The sequence below is a fragment of the Protopterus annectens genome, chromosome 4.part0 (genome assembly GCF_019279795.1).
Source record: "Protopterus annectens isolate FY-2018-M chromosome 4.part0, PAN1.0, whole genome shotgun sequence".
In the NCBI taxonomy this organism is placed as follows: Eukaryota; Metazoa; Chordata; order Ceratodontiformes; family Protopteridae; genus Protopterus; species Protopterus annectens.
This window is the reverse complement of record NC_056733.1, coordinates 209,992,648-209,998,869: the sequence shown is the minus strand read 5'-3', so window position 1 is coordinate 209,998,869 and position 6,222 is coordinate 209,992,648.

The following is a 6,222-nucleotide window of genomic DNA, read 5'->3' as shown; positions in this document are numbered from 1 at the left end:
CATAATTGACACTCCATCAGACACAGACATCCTCCAGAGAGGTCTCATAGAAATGGATAACTGGTGCCAGAGCCATGGCCTTAAGCTAAATGCCAAAAAATGTATAGTCATACCCTTTGGGAAAAACAAGGTAACCCCTAATTACCACATAGGTGGTAATCCATTAAACACGGAAGAAGTTATCAGGGACCTGGGGAACCAAGTTGACAGTAACCTCTCTTTTGACACTCACATTGCCAAAGTGGTTAGGAAGACCTTCTACATTGCCCACCTGATCATGAAGGGATTCACATCCAGATCAGGAGAGGTCATTGTACCCCTGTACTCTTCACTTATCAGACCAATGATTGAGTACAACGCCCCATTCGGAATGTATCTTACCTGACACCTGCAGCAGTTGGAAAGACCCCAAAAGTTCCTCACCAAAAGGATAAAGGGGCTCAAACATATGTCATACGATGCCCGACTGAAGAAACTCCAGCTCTATTCAGTCACATACCGTCTGCTCAGAGGTGATCTGTGCCTGACATACAAGGCCATGTCCAACCTGGAATTAATGGACATGCTCCACCTCAAAAATCCAAATCCACCAGAGCCACGAGAGCAAGAGACTTAAACCTCAACACTGATATAAATAGGACGTGCTGGAGGGACAGATTCATCACCCAGAGACTCCCTACACTATGGAACAGAATCCCAGTCCATGTGAGGCAGAGCCCCTCACTGACTCTGTTCAAGAGAAATCTTGACGAGAGGATGGGAGATCATAGGTTTACCCCAGGAATCATCTCTGTGTCACTGCTGGACAGAGGCACAGCAAACTAATGGGTATAGTATTCTCATCCTAAGGGGTGGTGAAAGCCACACACACTCTGGCTAGGCTTATAAATGTCCTAGGGCAGATAGCCTAGTATGAACCTATGAACCTATGAACCTAAGTATAGCTACTCAGATGGAACGTTATGGTGAGTGCATAACTTCTTTATCTGAAGTAGTTAACTTCATTTTATCTGCAACCTGTGGAACAGAGTCCCAGCTACTTAAATCCTGGGAGGCCCTCATGGAAGGATATTCCTGAGCACCGCAGAGCCAAAGGATGCTCTTCATCTGGAAATCAGGTCTAATTTATAATGAGAAATGAAGGTATGTGGATTTGCCCAAGTTGCTGCTGCGCAAATGTCATCCAAAGAAACCCTAGACGAAAAGGCAGCAGAAGTTGCCATGGACCTGGTAGAGTCAGCTTTAATTATACCAGGGGGAGATAAACCTTTTGCTTTGTAAACATACTAAATGCAAAGAGTGATCCATCTAGCTAAGGAAACCTTGGAAATGGCCATTCCCAAAAAAGGTTTGGAAAAGGAAATGAACAATTGGTTGGACTTGCAGAATGACTTTGTTCTATGAAAACAGAAATGAAGCTGTCTATGAACATCTAACAAGTGAAGTTTATATTCACCCTTGTTTTGGATATTGGGAAAGAAACCGGGTAGATTAATAGACTGGTTTACGTCTGATTCAGATGCCACTTTGGGTAAGAATGAAGGATTTTTGTATGGAGAGATGCCCTATCCTTATGGAAGGCCAAATAAGGAGGCACGGCAGACAAAGCCTGAAGCTCAGAAACCATCCTGGCTGATGTAATGGCCACTAGAGAGGCTGTCTTCCAAGACAAAAATTTTGGATCCACTGAAGTTGCTGGTTCAAAGGGGGGAGCCACCAATGCCTGGAGGATGAAGGTAAGGTCCCAAGAAGGCATCAAATCTTTTTCAGGAGGACGCAAAAGAAAAATGCCTTTAAGAAAAGCCTTACACAGCCTAGAAGAAGCTAAGGCAATGTTATCTTCCCCAACATGAAAATTAGAAATGGCTGCCAACTGTACTTTCATCGTGGAGAAGCTAGCTCCTTGCTGAAAGATACTAGTCAAAAAATCTAACACCACCGGAACAGGAGCTGTAAAAGGATCCAGGTTCCTGTGAGAGGCCCAAATGGAAAAATGTTTCCATTTACTGCAATAAACTTTCCTAGTGAAAGCTTTAAGAGAGGCCACTAGTATAGATTTTACAGGGGATGAAAGATCAGGAGTCTTGGCATCAATGGAACTGGAGCACCCAAGTTGTCAGCTTGAGGCTGTCCATGTTGGGTGGGCAGGCACCCGAAGGATGAGAGATTAGATCTGGGCAGGGATCCAGAATCCATGGAGGAGTTAGAAGATGAGACCAAAGGAAGGGGAAACCAAACTTGGTGAGGCCTGAATGGGGCAATGAGGATCACTTTGCACCCCAGTCGCAAGCTTTCTGAAGGAACTTCGGAATGAGTGGTAATGGAGGGTAAGCATACAAAAGTCCACGGGGCCAAACATGGACTAAAGCATCTCTGGGGGCATCCCCTGGGGAGGGAATCAGAGCAAAGAACTCGCTGCACTTCGTATTGGAAGGAGATGTGCAGAGATCACAGCAAGGCTGTCCCCATGCAAGGAATATCTCCTCCGCTACTCCTGTTTCAGAGACCACTCATATGGCATCAGAATGGCCCAACTCAATCTGTCCACTAAAATGTTGGAGTGTCCCGGGATGTGCGTTGCAATCAGAAACCAACCGGTGGAAGTCACACACTCCCACACTCTCATGGCCTCGCGATACAGAGGATAGGATCTGGTTCTCCCTTGTTTGTTGACATACCAGACAACTGACATGTTGTCTGACTGAATTGCAATCATTCCGAGGGGGAGGACAGTGTGAAAGGCTTTCAAAGCTAAAAGCACTGCTCTCATCTTTAGAACATTTATGTGCAACTTGGTCTCTGTCTGGGAACACATGCCTTGGACTGTCCTTCCCAAACAGTGCCCCCCCCCCACCCAAGTTGGGAGGCATCCGTGGTCACTGTGGCTTGGACTGAGGATGACACAAAGAGACATCCCGCTGCAACCTCCAGTGAACTTAGTCACCAAAGGAGGGACGTCCTGCAGGTGTGACTGATCCTGATTGGAAATTCCATGGGCAGGTCTAGCCAAGACCACTGGACGAACAGAGTCCATTGAAGAACCTGCATATGAAGGTGTGTGCAAGGAAGAATAGATATAGAGGCAGCCATGGAGCCCAGAGCCCAGAGAACATCGCTCGCCTTTGGAAATTTGAGGTTCACTATTTGAGCTATGTGACACCTGAGATGTAAGATCCTTTCTAGTGTTAAGAAAACTTTTAGCTGCAAAGTGTCTAGCCATGCCCCGATGAAGTCTCAAACTTGTACTGGCTGCAATTGGGATTTGTGAACATTGACTATAATCCCCAATTGATCTGCCAAGAGAAGAAAGTAGTTTCGGGCCAGACACAGAAGATGCTTGGTGGACGCAGCGAAGAGCCAGTTGTCCAGGTACAGAAAGACCTGAATTCCCTTAAGCCTCAGGTGAGCTGCTACGACTGCCATTACCTTGGTGAACACCCTGGGGGCTGTGGTGAGACCGAGGGGTAGAGCTCTGAACTGGAAGGGACTGGCTCCCAGCCGGAAGCAAATAAACCTCCTGGAGCTTCTGTGAACTTTGATATGGTAGTAGGCATCCTGGAGGTCTAATGAGCACATCCAGTCACACTCTCGGAGATGAGGTAGAATGGACTGTAAGTTGACCATCCGGAACTTATGTTTGGCGACTGACGGGTTCAAGGTTGACAGGTCCAAGATGGGCCTGAGGTCCCCCGTCTTTTTTGGCACTAAAAATAACCTGGAGTAAATGGCTAATCTGGACTGGCTGAAGGGGACCAGTTCGATGGCTCGTTTTTGAAGTATCTTTAAAACCTCTAAAGCTGTGGCCTCCCTGTGAGTGGGTGGAACATCTGGGTGGTGTCTTGTAGGCCCCGGGGGGCAACAAATGGGATAGTGTAGCCTCTGGATATTATTTGTAGCACCCAACGATCTGCAGTTCTGGGCTCCCACGCCGCTGGGTGCAATGACAATCTCCCCCCCGACTGCCTCCAGAGTAGGACCGTCAGGCAACCCCTCAGGGCTGTTGGGCAGGCCTGTCAGAAAAGGTTCTCTAGACCCGAAATTCCTAGGACCCCCTCTACCTCTGAAGCCAGATAACATGTGCCGAACAGTTCAGCGCATGGATGGAAAAAGTCGCTGACGAATAAACATGCTTCCCAAACCTATCCACCGACCTGGACTCCTTGTCCGGAGGGTGGACTGAGGGACTCTCCTGTGCTAGTTCCTCCTTGGTGGCTGCTGTGACCACCATAGTGTCAGTGGGGCTCCTTTAGACCATGGTTGTCTGTCGGTGGGAGGAGACAGAATCTTGTCAGGGCGTTTGGGGATAGGCTCTACGGTGTTAGGCTCCTTCCATGCCCACGTGGTGATAAGGTCCACCAAGGGATCTGCTGGCAGGGACACCCAGGAAGTAGATGTGCCCATGCCAAAGGCCTCCAGGAATATGGACTCATCCGTAGAAGGTTTTGGGGCTGACCAACCTCTCCTCTGACGGAGAATCTCCATGATGTCTCAGAAGAAGATATCTTTGGGAGGTGACCTGGGGGAACCTTCTCCTTCCTCTAAGTCTGTGTCCATAGTGAGGGACTCAGGGGAGTCCAAGTGCCTCCTTTTGCACTTGCTCTTATGGTTGCCCTCTTCAGTGGGACACTCCGAAGAGGACTCGTAAGCTGCAGGGGGTTCCTCAGAGGGAATAGCCTGGGGGTCCTCTGGCATGGGCTGTCCTTGAGACAGGATGAAGGGAGTCAACGCCAAATGCAGTGGGGTCTGGGTGGAATCCGAGGAGATGGACTGGGGTCTCAATCCTTGGGACAGAACTCTCTCCACCACTTCGAACGCTGACAGAGAGCATACCTTCTTGGCACCCAGCAAGGAAGAAGCCCTCCTTGGGTCCGAAGTGGGGATTGGAGCCGAAGCAAGGGTAACCTGAAGTCCAAGGGAACGGTTCAGATCCGAACAAGCTGGAGCCAAAGAAGAATTTGTTCCCTCAGGTCCGACTCCCTGTCCACGGCTCCGAGAGTCACGTGGATCCGAACTAGCCAGATCAGAGGAAATCAAGGTAACAGCCTGAGTCGAGGTTGGAGGAACCGTCGGTGCCGAGCTACCAGCTCCAAAGAGCCTCGGATCCAAAAACCACGAAGCAGTCACCTGGATTGGGGAAGGAGAGATGGGTGGAAAAAGGGCATGGAGGTCCCCCCCTCTGGAGGGAGAGGGGACTGGCATGACTCCCATCTGTATTTGGGCCTGAAGAAATCTCCACATTATCCTGTCCATGTCTAAATCCAATAGGCTCAGAGTCGACCGCGAAGAAGCAACCAACTCGGATCTGGCTGGTCTGTGCAGTAAGGGTGAGGAAGGCCTCAGATCCGAAGATTCCAGTGGCTCCGGCAAGAAACGGAGTGATCAGAGTCGTGGAGAAACTGGCCTCAAAGTATTAGAAGGAGGGCTAAGGAAAGGCTCCCTGTCCGGGGATCTCTTGCGAGGCTTATCTCTCCTCCTTTCTTTATCCTCCCTGCGCCTTTCTCTTTCCTTGTCTCTGTCTTTTTCTTTTTGCTTGTCTGCCCCAGCATCTGAAGAAGCAGGAGTTTGAGTCCCTGTCTGGGTGGGAGTATCTGAGACCGAGGCTGAAGCAGAATCCAGCATAGAAGCAGGGAGAAGACCCTTGGCGACCAATTTGGTCTTTCGATCCCTGAGGGCTCTTGGGTTAAAACCCGCACAGATAGCACACTGGGTGGATAAATGGGGCACTCTCAAACAAATTACGCAACAGAGTGTGACCATCAGTCAGTGAGAGCATGTGGCCACACACTGTACATATTCTGAAGACTGATTTAGGTTGATCAGCCATAGTCCAAAACTGAACGCCACTCCCTACAGAAAGAATACAACACAGACACACACGCTGAGGGAAAGTGGGCCTAGCAACAACTGACAAGACATAAAACTTTTTTTTTTTTTTTTGAACCGATGAACAAAGTGTTATACTAATGGGGGAGATAGGATACACTAACGATCACAGACACACTAAATAGGAAGAACAATCCCAACTTACTTATCCCAGAGCTCAGAGCAAAGAGACCATGATACTCACTGTGGCATGGCAAACGAGATCTGAGGGAAGGCAGGAGATTGTGGTGCATTATGGGTAGGGGTAAGAGCTCGGAGCTTGATGCAGATGCTAGAAAATATTTTGCCTGCTTGGATCTGATATGGATCCGAATACTCATGACTGGGATTAGAAACCTT